Source organism: Callorhinus ursinus, unplaced genomic scaffold (genome assembly GCF_003265705.2).
Source record: "Callorhinus ursinus isolate GAN/ISIS: 27379988/994484 unplaced genomic scaffold, GSC_fseal_2.0 scaffold3, whole genome shotgun sequence".
Lineage (NCBI taxonomy): Eukaryota > Metazoa > Chordata > Mammalia > Carnivora > Otariidae > Callorhinus > Callorhinus ursinus.
This window is the reverse complement of record NW_027397065.1, coordinates 30985389-31001389: the sequence shown is the minus strand read 5'-3', so window position 1 is coordinate 31001389 and position 16001 is coordinate 30985389. Positions and strand designations below refer to the sequence as shown.

Genomic DNA, 16001 nt, shown 5'->3' with positions numbered 1-16001 from the left:
GTCGAGCTAGAGGACTCTCCACGGAAAAATTTTCTCCTCTATGTAAGTGGGCAGTTGCTGTACAAAAACACTATTGTCCACATTGTTCCAAGCCTAAAGAGTTTCCTTTAAGGGGTCAGGGCAGGGCTGACAACTACAAGTCTAGGTGAATTTAACAAAAAGATCCAGACTAAGGATTATGCTTTCTCCTCACCGAGGTAAGAAGTCCATTGAAGATGGGATGATAACAGATCCTCAGAGAGCTTCAGTGGGAAGTGAAGTGAGACACTAATTTATCCCTTTTTACCTCTCTGAGAAGCAGCATGGCTTGGTGGGAAGAATCATTCAGAATCCAGACTTTGATTTGAGTCTGGATCCTGACTCCCCCACTCCCTAGCTAGGTACCTTTGGACAAGTCACTCATTTTCTCTGATTTACCATTTATTGAATGTCTTTGGATGTTTTCTGTGTGCTGTTCTAGGTGCTTTCTGTGGATTAGCTTACTTTATCTTCCTGCCCACAGAGTGGGTATGTTTAACCAATAGGGAAATGGGCTCAGAGAAATGAATAACTCACCCAGAATCACAGAGCAGCAAGCAGCAGTGCTGGGATTTGAATCCAGACAGTGGGGTACCAGAGACACATGGTCAGACCCAACCACCACATTGTACTCCCACCAAGCTTTGGAGAAGCAGGAGTGGCTGGTCACATCTAGGCAGGAAGCTGAGGGCAAGTGACAGGGAGGCTCCAGTACCCAAAGCTCCAACATTCTTTTATTTTATTATTTATTTTTTTTAAAAAAAGATTATTTGAGAGAGAAAGAGAAAGAGCACATGAGCTGGGGGAGGGTCAGAGGGAGAAGCAGACTCCCCATTGAGTGGGGAGCCCAGTGTGGGGCTCGATTCCAGGACCTTGAGATCACAACCTGAGCTGAAGTCGGACACTTAACTGACTGAGCCACCCAGGCACCCCTCCATCCTTTTATTTTTAACTTCCTTCTGTAGACATCCCCAATGCTAGGAAGATTTGCTTTCAGCTTTCCATTTTATAGCATGGCACGTGTGCTTGTGACCTCCTAAGTCAGGCATGGCAGGGACACAGAAAGCTGAGCTTCCCTGCAGTGACACTTCTGCAGTTCCATTAACACCCTTAAGTGAGACCTGTGCACACTCAGCAACAGAAAACTCCCCCTGAGAGGCCCCCGGTGAGGCCGAGAGACCAAGCTCTCTCTTTAGAGGCTCCGGGTTCCCATGCATCTCATGTGCCTGATCAATCTCAAGCACCATTCTACCCTCCTGCTCCAGAGCCGACCACGGCCTGCCAACCCACGCTGCAGACCGGCACACTGAGTCCCACCCTTCCCAGGGAAGCCCCAGCCAGGTCAACACCTCTAACTGGAAAATGAGACCTATAGATGCTGGGCCCACCCTCACCTGATGCCAGCCAATCATTTCCATCTAATAAGCGGGAGGGGTGATAGAGGTCTGCCTTCCTCATACTGTGTAAGGAGGACTATATGTGTGAGAACACTTGGTAGACTAGAAAGCGTTCTAGGAATGTGATGGTTGCATGACTAGTAGTAATGTGGCCAATTCAGATTCCTTCTCATTTTCATGCATCTTGGAAAAGGGCAACAGAAAGGCCACCAGATCTGCATGACACAGCAGATCACAATGGTAAAGGTACGGGCCCTGGGGTCCCACTGAGTTAGGTGTTTGGCACTTACCAGCTGAGTGATATTGGGACATCCCCGAGGCTCAGGTGCTCAGCTTCCTTGTGTGGAAAAGGGAGTGGTGATGCCCATGTCGTGCTTGTGAGGATCCATTTGGACTTAAAGTTCTGTTTGAACATCTGTTTTGCCTGAGCCATCACCAATCACTACCTCTTGTTCTAGGAGCAACATCTTGATTTCCCTCTGGGGTACATCCCTACTGCATGCAGTCTTAGTGGGGTTGCCACTCAGAGCGCACTGGCCTCCCCTTGTTGACGGTGCACCCCAAACCCAGTTGCACCATAGCCTGCCTGAAACCTGTGTGACGAGAAGACAGGAAGCGTGGGAGCTGAAGAGGCTGTGATTTGATCCTGCCACCGACAGCCCTGGAGCTGACCTCTCATTTCCACTGGGAGCCCTGCTTCATCTGCTCTTCCTCTCATTCTGGGAGCTCCCCTGGAGTCTTCCAGTGTCCCCCATTTTTGCTTGTTGGCTGGAGTGGATTTCTGTTGCTGACCTCCTGAGCACCCTACCTACCTGTCTGAACGCTTCATACAAGAACTTAGCAGGTACATACCTCACACATAACAAATGGTAGCTCTAGATTCAGCAGACTGAGTCACACACTCACCGGACCCTGAGGCCTGTTCATCCCACCCCAGCATCCCTCACCCTCACCTTTCTTTCCTCCTTCATATGATTGGTGCTCTTTTTATTCCCCTTCTACATGTTATTCACACCCCTTTAAAGACAAGGCCCAAGGCCCAGAACTTACCTACTATGGGCATTATGAGTGCTGCTCACAAATGTTTTTAGTTCTCTACCTTCTAACAAATGGCACGATTGCACTTTCTGGTCTTCTTATGGTTGGGTGGGGCCTAGTTCTGGCAAATGAGTTTTGATTGGAAGTGATGTGTGTCATTTAACTGCCTGGATGTGACCCCCCCTCCCCCTGAGTTTTAATGCCCTCTGGGATGCTGACCAACTACATTCGAGACAGTGGCTGGGTACCCTTGGCCACCCATAGTGGATGTGGAACGTGAGAAAGAAATAAACCTTTTTGTTAAAAGCCACTGGGATTTACGGATTCTTTGTTACTGCAGCAGAACCTAGCCTAACCTGACTAATACATATGCCCACTTTTCCTTTCAGCACTTTGCATGTGGGAAACACATTGATAAGTGTTTGTCAAATTGCTTATTTTCCTCCTTAAATCTATAAACACCATATTGGCATTCTTTTTTTTTTAGATTTTATTTATTTATTTTTGGAGAGAGAGAGCATGAGCACAAGTGGTGGGGGGCGGGGAGGGGCAGAGGGAGAGGAAGAGGGAGAGAAGCAGACTCCCTCTTGAACACAGAGCTCGATGTGGGGCTCGATCTCACAACCCTGAGATTATTATGACCTGAGCCAAAATCAAGAGTCAGACACTTAACCAACTGAGCCACTCAGGCGCCCCCATATTAGCATTCTTATATCATTTTTGACCATATTCAGTGACATTGAATTTGATAAAAGAGGAAGGAGAGAAAGAAAGCCCAATCCTATTTCCTTGCTTCTTACTTTGAGTCATGAGGATGTACACCACACTTCAGGAATCACTGCAGTAGGATCATGAAGATGATGGGGTTCTCAGGCATAGATGTTCATCCCGTCATTCTAGTGGGGGCTCATTTAGCCAACATGTACTGACCTAGAACTCTGTGTTGGGTGCTGTACTGAGTGTAAGCAGGTAAGCAGTGTAAGAAGATGTGAGTGGGAAAACCAACAATCTCAGCTCAGCACTCCTCTGGGCATAAGTCACATGGCCCGGGAATAGAGAGGTATGAATGACTAACCCCAGTTCTGGAGACTCAGGTGACATTTGACTTGAGTCCTTAAAGACAGCAGGACTTAACCTGGGCCAAAAATAGCTTTGGAGCAATGCCAAGGACACCAGCATGTTAGTGGGGAGATTTCTTGGCTTCCAGTTCCCTATGTGCAGTAGATAATGAACTCCCTTGAATCATGGTGTTCGGAAAATATATGTGCACCGGGCAGGTCATTTCTTCTGGCACTTTTTTTTGTTGAGGGATGGAGATATGGGCAGGTGAGGAAGCAAGTTTTGATCAAGTATTTAGAAAAGAGCAGGACTTGATCTAACACAAGGCCAAAAGGCCCTGGGAGCCTCTAAAGCCAGATTTTCCCCCCAGTGCTTGGAGGAAACTAGCAGCCTGAGGAGCCAAGGGGGTGTCAGCCTGGACTTGGGGGTGAAGAGTACGCGAGATGGAGAGGCTTGGGCATTGCCACGGTTTCGGGTTTCAGGCAGAGTTGAGCCACATGGCCACATCACATCAGAGTTGCTGTTTTAACAGAATGCTTCAAGAGACTGACGGATCATAGGAGTGAAGGTTTTGTGTCCAGAGGGGAGGCCCCTCTAACTTTGGCAGATCTGGGAACAGCCCTGCAATAAACCAGTTTACTTGAAAGAAAATATACCCTTCCCTCATCTTGTGCACAATAAGCACGAAGTTTTTCAATAAGATGAAGCTAACACCCTTTAGTGATACCAGTGCCAATAAACGTATGGAAATGTGCTCAACCTTGTCAATAATCGGGGAAATGAAGAGCTGTGATTCATGCTTGTGCCATTACATTGAATTCTTGAGTTTGTGCAGGATCTGTTGAGACATAGGCTGTGTTCTTTCCTGCTGGACTGGAACCTGAGAGGATATAGGCTGATGTTGTGGCAGCCATCCTGCCACCATGAGGGGAGAGCTTATCTGAGAATGGAGCCACACCAGAGGAAGGAGAGATTAGAGATGGAGAAAGAGACTAGGGCCTGCCAGAGCCATTGAGTCTCTGTACCTGAGGCCAGGACTCCCCTAGACTTTTCAGTTATGTGAATTAAGTTTGCGCTAAGATTTTCTATCTTTGGTAAAAATTCTAGCTGACATGAGCATAGTGATGGAGGGAGAAAGGCTCATGATATCTCTCACTTACCGAGTGTTTACTACACGCTTGTTCTAAGCACTTCGTGTGTCTTATTTCATTTAATCCCCCCAACAAGGCTCTGAAGTAAGGCACTCTAATTCTCATTTTACAGGATGCAAGGAAACTGAGGCATATATAGCTAAAAGCTCACCCAAGATCCCGTGGCCAAGCTTGGAGCTAGGCATAGGCAGTCTGACTCGAGAGTCCATATTCTTAACCACATCCTCACTGGAACCCTTGAACACAAGTCAGGAAGGTTTGGTGCTTTTTCTGGGATTGACTGAGGCTGGCTTTGCCCGCAGGTTTGTGTATGTGAGCTCCGCCAGTGGGATCCTGGACATTCAGTCTGCGAGGAAAACCCCCAAGATGTTTTCAAATCCATTGTCTTTCTCCATTTAGAAGCTGCTGCTGATTTTCCATCATGCAGTACAATGACATGGGATTAATTTGGTAATTAAATGTTTGTTGCTGGGAATGAATAAATTGTCCTTCATCACTAGGAGATTCTGTCGTCTCACTTTGAAGTTGGAGAAGAAGCAAGATGCCTGCTTGTTTGTTGTGGCATTCACGTCCACTTTGTAACTTCGTGTAATATATGCTGACAGTATTTCTCCATTTGTGTTCTCTGGGAAGATGTTATTTACTGTCCCTGATGGTAGAGGAAAAAAAAATTAGGTCATTGCATCACATATCTTTCTTAAACCATCCTAACATGTGCTTCATTAGGCAGAGATGCATTTTCTGAAGAAGAGAAAACTGATCCTGTCTTTTTTCTGTTCTAACCCGAATTTTCTCAAGACTGCTGTGTTCCCAAATGTTTGCAGGTAGCATCCTGAAATAGTGTCAGATATGTTTCTTACTCTTTTATGAAGTGTGTGACCTGCAGTCTCTGGTTCAGCTGTAACATCATCATATTTTAGAAAGTTCTGAAGTTGTTTGACCCCTGAAGCATTGATTCTGTGCAGCAATTCTGCCTCTTGTCATTGGAGGCCATCTCCAAGATGTCCAGGCAGGAAGCCTGCCCCCTCCCCCCTTGGAACATCTTCGACATGGTCAGGTTCACACTGCATGCCGCACATAGCCTGGGCGGACAGACTTGTGCAGATGAAGTCTTTTGAAAGCTGCCATGTGCTATACTGGTGTTTTGTAGATGACACTTTATAAAAAGAGTCGCTGGTCCACCTTGTTACTACCAAATTACATCAACGTAGAGTTAAACTGCTGATTTTTTTGTTTTGGTTTGGGGGAAATAATTTGAAATAATTTACTTAAAAAATACATAGGACATTAGAATGTCCATTTTTGACTCTTATTGTACCCTAAAATAGTGTAAAACTTCCATCACTTCTGAAAAAAATCATGTTGCATGAAGATCAGTCATTAAAGTCCCTTTCGAATCCCACGCAACATTTATTCTCAAAATATTTTACTCAGGGCAGGGAGACACTGAGTGAGCATGTATATGTAGGTTTTTGAGTCCAACAGATTGGGGTCAAATCCAAGGGCCTTACTTAGTAGCTGTGGGACTTTGGGCAAAATACTCCATGTCCCGAACCTCTGTTTCCCTCCTCCATAAAATGAAGAAAATAGTATTTCTGTGCAAGGGATGATGAATAATATGAATATCTGAGACATAAGAGGTACTCATTGAGTGAGAGCTGATTTAATTATTGCCCTCCCTTGTGGCTTCTTCCCCTAGGTGAGATTTCCATAGGAACTTAAATATCGACATTACACTTAAGAGGGGGAAGCAGGAGTAAAAGGTAGTGTGATGCCCGTGTATACTTTGTGCTAAGCAATACTTCATGAAAATTAGGACTCAGAAGCAAGACACAGTGAAAGGATGTTGGAAGCAATCACTTGCTTCCAGAAAGATCCCTCCTTAAGCTGTAAACTTTCCCGATTTATTTAAAACGAGAGTGCATTTTCATGCCACTCTTGGGAATGTATTTCAGACATCTGGGGTCTGTTCTCCAGGACATTGTCCTGGACCTAGAAGATCCTGGGCTTCTCTTGAAAAGCAGATTTAAGGTAGAAGCCAGGACATTACTGGTTCATAGGAGGAGACAGAAGAACAGAAGGGGTCTAGAGGGGAGAAGGAAGAGAAGTGGGCCTGGAGGAGGGGCAGCCTTGGAAAGCAGGAGCGTCTCTGAAGGAGACCCTGGAGGAGAATCTGTAGAGGGGCGGGAGAGGGAGAGGAGAGGCCAGGAGAGAGGGGGCCCTATGGCTGTGTGAGAAAGGCCACAAACAAATGGTTAAAATATTGCTTACTTTGATTATATCATGAAAAAATGGCAGTGGCCAGAGCTGCCTGGATTAGGAAGAAAGGGTGTAATTCCATCTTGGGGCTTCTGGTGAGTTGAGCTTGTGGTTCTGTGGTTTATGATGTCACCAGAACCCCTGGCTGGAATTACAGCCTTTTAATTTACAACTTGGTGAGTGGGGAGGCTGAGGGTCCATCAGGCCTGCTGGAAATGTGGTGAGGACCTAAGGGTCGAGGTTGGCGTGGGAGGTCAAGTGCTGGAGGCTGGCCCCTTCTGCCCTTAGTGGGTCGTCTTGGTTAAGCCACTTTTTCTGTTCTGTCCTCTGTTTCTTCTCTCCCCGTCTTCCCATCCTTCCCTCCTCATTTCCCCACGTTGCACAGCTTGATTTTTCCCATGATTTATTTTATAAAAAACCCAAGCTAGCCAGATTTCCTCTGGCCTTCCTGCTCATTAAGCTCACAGTTCAAACCTTTCCATCTTAAAACACACCCAAGAAAGGCTCAAATTTGACATCTCTGACTTTTGGAGGAAGAGTCCTACTGTGAATTGGGTGGCTCACTTCTGTCTTTTGTTCTGCCTCCAACCTCCCACTTTACTGTACATGTCAAGGTCAGGAAGTGATGGTTTAGCCTCAACAGAGTGACTGCTTGTGGCCTCCTCAAATATGGCAGCATGCTGGTACCTCAGTGCCTTCGGTTTTCCTTGTTCCTCAGTCTCCATTTATCCTTCAACCCGTAACAAAAGTTATCTGAATATTTCTTACTGGCAGGACATGCAACGGTGAGATCTGGGGATGTAACAGAAGATAAGATAGAGGTGATGGCTGTTCTCATGAAGGCCCCGCCGGCCCGCCTAACATGGCCATTTCGGGGTTGCAGAAGCCTCAGAGTTAGTATGCCTCAACCCTTGTCTCCAAATCTGCTCCTCCTCAGGTGTTCCCCATTCAGCTTCTGCCACTGTCATTGCCTAGGTGCTCAAGCCGTTGATCTAGGAGTGTCCTGCCTGATGTCTCCTTTTCCCTCCTCCCCAACCTCCGGTCCATCAGCTAGTCTTGTCTATGGTATCTCCAAAAGAGAACTAACTATTCGGGATCACTTTTCTCCACCTCGCTGAGAACATTGTATTCTACCAGCTCTTGACAATTACCACAGCACCCGAGTGGCACCTCCCACTTTTTTATTGTTCTTTCTAACCCAAGAGTTCTCAAAGTGGGGTCCCCTGGACCAGGAATAGCCTCATCACCAGGGAACTGTTAGAAATGCATCTTCATGGGCCTCCCCCAACCTATTGCATCAGAATCTCCGGCGGTGGGGCCCAGCAATCTTGAGTTTAGCAAACACCCCAGGTTGTTTTGATACATGCTCACGTTTCAGAGCATCTTCTGTCCACTCGCCAACCAGGCAAGGCACTCAGAGCTTTTTATGCATTCTCTTATTTACTCTCATTTTACGGGTGAAGGGACTGAGGTCTGATCTTGGAGAGTAAATTGGGCTGTATCACTTCCGAGCTGAAGACCCTGCCAGAGCTTCCCACTACCATTTTCCACAGCCTGTAAGATGCTATCCCATCTGACCTTGGCCTCTCTCCCCACTCTCCGCTTGAGGAATACTTTTCCTTGGACTCACTTGCTTTAAGACATTCTAATCTTTCAGTTTCAGGAACACACAGTTCCCTTTTCAGCCTCAGGGCCTTTGCACATACTGTTCCCTATGACTGGAACACTCCCTGTCCTATTACTTTACATGGATAGCACCTTCACTTCATCATTCAGGCCCAGCAAAAATGTCACCTCCTCAGAAAGACTGTACCTGGCTGTCTTAAAATAGGTTTCTCTGGTTTCTCCATTCTGTTCCTTATATGTCTCTATACAGCACACACAGTTAGTAATAGCTTTATTCATTCATTTTATTTTTTTTATTTATTTATTTTTTTTAGGTCTCCACCGGTAGGTGAGGTCTTTGGGGGTAGGAGCTATGTCTGTTCACCATGGAATTCCTGGTACCTACCATAGACCCAGAAATATGGCATGGAACAAATGAATGAATGAATGAACGAACAAACAAACAAAAGTAGTCTAGATTATTTTGTTTTGTCAACAAAAGCCTTACTTGTCCTTAAGATCTCAGGCCAAATACTACCTTCTCCAGGGAGCCTTTCCTCATTGCCCTCATGAAATGAACTCTGTGTTTTTCTAGGGTTCTGGAAGGCAACCTTATGGCACTCATTTCCTTGCGGGGCAGCGGGGGCAGTGGGTAGGCAAGAGTGTGGGCTTTGAGGCACAGAGACCTGAGTCCATAAAACGGCCGGTGTCACTTTCTGGCTGCTTGCCATCTTGTCTCTCTGAGTTCTCTCACATGTAAGATGGAGAGTCTCTTGTGAGGATGAGGATAGTGTGCCCAATACGGAGCAGGCCCTTGAGAAGTGGTGGCGGGTACTGTTTTAGAGCTAGTTATTCATATAACTCTCTCTCAAGAAAGAATGAGACAAGGAGCTCCTGGAATACTGGCCTCTGCCTTGTTACCCGTGCTGGTTGAGGGTGGAGGCAGCGTGAGTCCTCTGCCCGCCCCTCCCCATGCACACCCAGAGCATGGTTTTGGTGGTCAGCCGGCCGGAGGACAGTGAGAGGGTTGTCTGTGTCTGTGGGTGAGCCCGGCCGATGACTCACAGGCAGAGGGAACACAACTGGTTTCAAAAGCAAGCTAGACCTATTTACTGATGGCCCCCTCCAATGAACATCACAAATAGATGTGCCCCAAACGCAAAGAAAACCATGGGATCCTAGCTTGAGCCGAGTGTCCCATTTGCTACAAGATGCCACCAAGTTGTTTTGCAACACCACTTGGAAAGGGGGCTTCTTTTCCACCCAAAACTTCTTCCTCCCAGCCCTTGCCCTCAGCTGCGTGGGTGGCAGGGAAGGCAGGAGACCCTGGGTTCCTGGTGGGACACCGGGTATCTGCCCTATCCTCAATTGGAGATGAGTAAAGTCCGCTTTTCTCTCGCCAAGAATCCTGGCCTCACGGTAGATGCCAATGACTGCCAGTGCATTCTCCCTCCTGTAGCCTGCTTTCTTCCATGGAGCTTCCTGAGCTGCTCTGCCCAGTGCTGACCTCCACCCGTGGCAGCTGTCATCTTGTGCTGTGTTCAGCTGCAGGGGGCGTGTGGAGGTCTTGGCTTCTTCTCGGGGCAGGACTCTGCCATTGGTCAGCTGCCCAAGTGCTCCCTGGCCGCAGCACACATTTGTGGAACTTCTGCCTCTAGGCCCCCCACCGAGTGTCTACCAGTGTCTCCCACATTTGATGCTTTTGGATCTTACCTTCATGATTTCTGCCACAGTAGGTTTACAACTGATATTGTTACTTCATATTTTTCTCCGAATCTGCTCACTGTTTAATATCAATAGACATTTTACATGGAAAATTTATACCTCTATCATGGATAGAAAACCAGTGTCCATTGCCATTAAATAATAATAATAATACAACAAAGGTAAAATCACTTCATTTCAGCTAAATCTTTCTGCCTGCCCGAGATTTGAGCTTTCTCTCTGTTTAGAGGGAGAACAGCAAGTTTGAGAGATGTGTTAAAGTCGTATTCGCATTAAACTGTACCCTTTTCCTTGATACAGAAAATTTGAAAGAGAATTGAGAACAAAGTCATTCCCTGACTTAATGTTATTTAAGGCTATGTGTGGGTACCACCCAAACCATTTTAGGTATAGTGATTTTGGTCAACAATGCTGTATTCTATACTTCAAAATTCCCAAGACACCAGATCTCAGGTGTTCTTACCACAATAGAGAAATGACAGTTATGTGACCTGACAGCGACGTTAACTAAAGCTACAGTGGTAATCGTATTGCAGTATAATAATGTGCCAAATCACCATGTTGTATATCTAAATGTGTACAATATTGTATGTAAATTATATCTAAGAAGGTCCCTAATGCTTACATAGCGAAGGCACTAAGTGTTTTGCAGAGATTAACTCACTCTGTTTTTTTTACAACAACCCTATGATGTTGTATTATAATTATCCCCACTTCACAGATTAGGAAGTTGAGGCATCTAGAGGCTAACTTGCCTCTTCATAAAGCTTGTGAGGACTAGTGGAGGCAGAATTGGAACCTAGCTGTCTGATTCTAGAAGTCGTGATCTCAAGTGCTAGTCTCTGCGGCCTTTTGAAGCGGTCATTTGTCCCAGTATTTTGGGAGGTGCCGGCTCTGTGAAAGGCTGCAGACAGTGAGGTCTTATCCCGAGCAAGGTGGGTCTGGCGTAGGCGGAGCTGCGTCGTCCTGGGGCTGGGAGCTGTAGTGCTCTTTAGGTCTGTTCTCTTCACTGAGTGCCTGCTATGGGCGTGGCACTGTGTTGGGCACTGGGGTTGTGGACACAAGTGCACCCCAGGCCTTGCTCTCATGGAACTCCAGCCAGGGGGGTGGGGGGGAGACATGTAAATGGCACGGAAACAGCCGCATGATGGAGTTCTGTTACAGAGGGGACACTAGGGTAAGATGGGCTGTAGGTACTTCCCTCGGGTTGGGAGGTAGGGAGGCAGGTGGGGTTTGGAAAATGCCTCCTGAAATGAAGAAGGTCGCAAAGGTTGTGCAGAACACAGGAAAAGCTTGAGAAAAGGGCTAGGGCTGACCAGCTGGGTATGGGGAGGGCAACCTGCTTCTCGACTCCCTTGAAGAGTGTAAGCCAGTCTCTGAAAATCCCGGGCAGCACTGCAGGGAGGGAATTGTGCTGACTCTTCTTTGTCACTGATTTTTTCAAAGGACACAGATCTGGGATTTGTGCATGGTGACCAGTGAAGCCCTCTGGCTCAACAGAGAAAACATGGAGGCTTTGGTCCCCCGCCGTTCCCCAAAGAGCCACAGATCACTGCAGCCTCTGTACCGCTGTCACAGCCTGTGACTCTGAGGTGTAGGTTTGGCTATGCTGGAGAGGTAATTTTCAGGGTAAGTTTGTTTATTTGAAACCCCACGCTGGCAATTGGGTCCGGTTTTTATGTGAGGATTTTGTGTTCTGCATATAAGGAAGTACTGCTCGTTAGCTACTACGAATGTGCCCAAAACCTCTCTCTCCAGAATAAACTCGTGCTTTGCAGATGAAATGAAACATACTGGGGCCACACTCAGAATAGAACGTCCTTGGCTGGGCGTTGTAATCCCTGGTGAGCCGCCGACAAGAACCCTAGAGTGGGAACCGCCACACTCCATACTTGGAGCTCCTTACCGAAGGCAGGAGGCTTCAGCATGCGGAGCTGAAGGGCCGTGATGAATGGCAGGCTGCGAACATTTTTGGGGAGATGCAAATGCTCCCTGGACTATTTCAAGGATGCACATACTCTCGGGCAGCATTTGATAAGTGGCGGTGGAGGGCTAGTTTTGGCACCAGTGGGGAGGAAAAATAGTCACAATTCAGACCTTCTAACCAGAGCAGCTTTGGTTGTATCTCTGTGGAAAATGGATATTGTTTGGGAATCTGCTCAGGAAGCAGAGGGAGGTGGGAAACTGGACCACCTCTAATGCCCTGAAGGACACTGGCTGTGTTGCCTAACCTTTCAAGATAACCGTGTCCTTTTTTTTCTGTCTTGTGAAATGAGGTGAGGCCATTTGGGAAGCTTTCAGGTCACTTTCAGATTTTAAGTCCATTGATTATCTGGGGATGGTAAGTAGGAATTTGCTGAGGTTGTTTTCCTCTGTGTATCGGGCAGGTTCTTTAGCTGCAAGTTAAAGAAATACTCTGGGAATTTATCAGCAGGACACTGAGTGTACTCACAGTATCGAAAGCAAAGCTGAGTGCCTGAGTCATGCAAGGGAGGGGAGCCAGGGTGATGCTGGGGATCTGGGGAGCTGAGCTGAGATGCTGTCTCCTGAGGCTTCAGTGATAAGTCCATCAAGCCTAACCTTTTGGGGTCTTGTATTATTCTACTCTATCCTCAAAATTCCTGAGTGATAGAGGGCCTAACTGACCTATCTTGGGTCCAGTATTCACTCCTTGGGCAAGGGAACACAGGGTGCCTGGAATCACAGACCCATCAAGACTGTATGCAATGGGGGTGGCCTGGAGGGGGGTGGAGGCAAGAGGAGAAGGGTACCTGTCCAAAAGGAAGGTGCACTGTTACCAAAAAAAGGGGGCATAGGTACTGATGGGCCAAAAATAACAATTTCCATTACTCTGACATAATGGATGAAAAGGAGGTAATTTGGACTGTTACCATGCCTATTTTTAAGGTCATATTGAGCAAGGCAACTGCTCTTCTCAGCCCGATCCTGTCACACATTGGCTTACGTGTTCCACCTGGCTGTGTAGAGACAAGCGTTTCTACGTGTGGGCCCAGGAGTTGGCCATGGCAGGATCTTGGCTCTTGCGCCGTTTGTCCAGTCCGTTGATGAGCAGAACTGAACACACAGGAGTAAGTGGGCCTGAAATGACCACAGTGGTAATAGTGGGGTGTGTGTATTTGCAGTTCTGGGGTCATAACCACGATTGTTTGTACATGTTCCTTGGACCAGAAGGCACAAAAGGAAGAGGAGGGATATGAGGGGAATTGATAGCAACCCTGAAGCCCTTGGTTTACTTTTATTCCTTTGCCCTCTTGAGTTTAGGTGAGCTTGGGTTAGGGAAGCAAATTATATTGTTAAATTTCCACTAAATACTGTTCTTACCATGTACTAACAGTGCAGAAACAGCTTTGAGCAGCATTTTCCAAAGCTGTTCTATGGGATCTAGGCTTTGAGAGTCTCAAAACAAACAAACAAACAAACACAAAACCCCAAACCCAAAAAACAAACAAACAAAAAAACCCCAAAAGGAATGCTTTATAGTCAAATAAGCTTGGAATATATTGCAAATTATATTATCTTTTGGGTATTCATGGTATGCATTGGCATTGATAAGTCCTGCAGCATACAAGCCTGTTTAGTTTAGTCTAATTTGGGATTTCCCAAACGTTCTTGACCATGCAACATTTTACAATAACACCTATTACTAGGTAACATCTTTGGCTTTGAGGAATGCTCACAGTGCTCTTGTACTTCCATTGATCAGGAACATGTGAAGTCACTGGTCACCTCTTCATCTTCTTGGCACTTAGAGATTTCTATACAGTGACTTCAGAGACCATGTTTACTTATATTTGATAATTCCAAAGCAAGCCTGGGGCCTCAAAGCATACTTACATGTTGCTCCAGATTTTCTGACAATGTTCATTTACCCTCCCACCAAATGTTTGTCAGATGCCAAGGTACTGTGTTCTGGGAGGCACAGTTGGAAGCAGAGAGATGAATAATGGATGGGCGCCTCCTTAAAGGGCCTCTGGGCTCACAGGGCAAGAGTGCATGCAAACAAATCACAAAAAAGAGGTAAGATGAATAACAGTAAAAAGATGCTCTAAGCCAGCTTCGGGAGTGGCTTGGTGTCTTATGTGCATGCTAAGACACAAATTAGGTACATTGTACCTAAGGCCCAGCAACTCTGCTCTATGGGTATTATGTTCCCTTTTTACAGTTAGGAGACCTGAGGTTTAGAGAGGTCTGTCTCTTGCCTGATAACATACTATCTGTGAATGACGGAGGCATTTTGGTTTCTCTCTGACTCTGAAGCCCAGGGTTTTCCCAAACACCTGCCCTGCTGCCATTTACTGATCAGATTACCCAAATCCCAAAGCCAGGTCATTTCAGAGACTGTCAAATATTAGAGTGGGCTCAACGATTTAAATGAGTATTGTCTCAGAAAACCTGAGCCGTGATCCTTGTTACTGGTGGGAATTGAGAGGAGGGCAACTTTCACCTCTAAAAAAAAATGATTTCTAATTGTGTGACCAGTTCAGAAATGCACTCATAAAGAATAAAAATACTGCTGCGGACAAGCTAAAGTACAGCTGCCAATCCTGGCCTCCTCTCCTCCAAAGGTAAACCTTGCGATCAATATGGGATGTATTCCTCCAAACCTTTCTCTGTGTATTACTTTATGTACAAATGGTTATAATAATGGGAAATATTCTACTGAGTGAATTATCTTGCCATTTTTTTTCACTTAACAGTATATTTGGAGCTCTTCCTATGCTAGAACACATAGCTATATCACTTTTTTTTTTTAACAACTTTTCCTTTTAAAGCAGTAACTTTTTTAAAAAAAGATTTATTTGAGAGAGAGGGAGAGAGAGAGAGAGAGACAAATGGACCATGCAAGCAAGGGGAGGGGCAGAGGGAGAGACAGTCCTCAAGCAAACTCCCCACTGAGCACGGAGCCCTACCCAGGCCTCGGTCCCAGGACCCTGAGATCATGACCTGAACCGAAACTAAGAATCAGCCGCTTAACTATCTGAGCCACCCAGGCGCCCCCAAAGCAATAACTTATTTTGAAATATAAAAGTTGCATGAATAATATGGATAGTTCAAAGAATCTTCAAATACCTTTTAATATTTTGCCCTATATGTGTGTATGTATATAATGTATATACACACATATTAGATATATAATGTGGTTTTCTTTTCTGAATCATTTGAGAGTAAGCAGTGTACATTATACTCCTTTCCCCCTAAATACTTCACTATATATTTCCTAAGAGTAGAGATATTCTCCTAAATAGCCATAGTGGTTATCAACGTCTCTAATATTGATATGCTGCTTTTATGCAGTCTACCATCTATATTCTATTTTTTGTCAATTAATTTTCCATTTTTTGTCAATAATGTCCTTTGTAATATTTCTCCCTGCAATCTAGGCTGCCATCTAGGATCGGATATTGTTCGTAGTCATCATGTCTTTTTGTTCTTTTATTAAGATGGAACATTTTTTTACAGTCTTTCTTTGTATTTTATGATATTGACACTTTTGAAGAATACAGGCACTTTTTATGGAATGGACTGTTTCTTATTTGGGGTTTTCTGATGTTCTCTTATGATTAGATTGATTAGATGCAAGGCTTGCATTTTCAGCCAGAATATTATAGAGGTGATGAGTCCTTCTCAGGATGCCACATCGGCTCACACAGTGTCTGCCTGCCCCTTGTTGGTGATGCTCATTTTGATCACCTGGTCAAGGTGTTGTCTGATTTGTATCCTATGAAGT

The 16001-nt window shown here is 45.7% G+C and overlaps 2 long non-coding RNA genes across 4 annotated transcripts in view; one reads left to right on the top strand and one right to left on the bottom strand.

Annotated features, from left to right (window-relative positions):
* Nucleotides 1-4703: 4703 nt before the first annotated feature.
* LOC112819697 (uncharacterized) lies at nucleotides 4704-7031 on the bottom strand. Its single transcript, XR_003206952.2, has 2 exons — nucleotides 6935-7031; nucleotides 4704-5312 (listed from the first exon to the last, which is right to left on the bottom strand). It is a non-coding gene; the product is annotated as an uncharacterized lncRNA (long non-coding RNA).
* A 68-nt stretch (nucleotides 7032-7099) lies between these two features.
* LOC141371895 (uncharacterized) overlaps nucleotides 7100-16001 on the top strand; it is a 180919-nt gene continuing 172017 nt past the window's right edge. For all 3 annotated transcript variants that reach the window (XR_012377204.1, XR_012377202.1, XR_012377203.1), the window contains exons 1-2: nucleotides 7100-7142; nucleotides 11699-11881. This is a non-coding gene — a long non-coding RNA (uncharacterized lncRNA). The remainder of the gene's footprint in view (nucleotides 7143-11698; nucleotides 11882-16001) is intronic.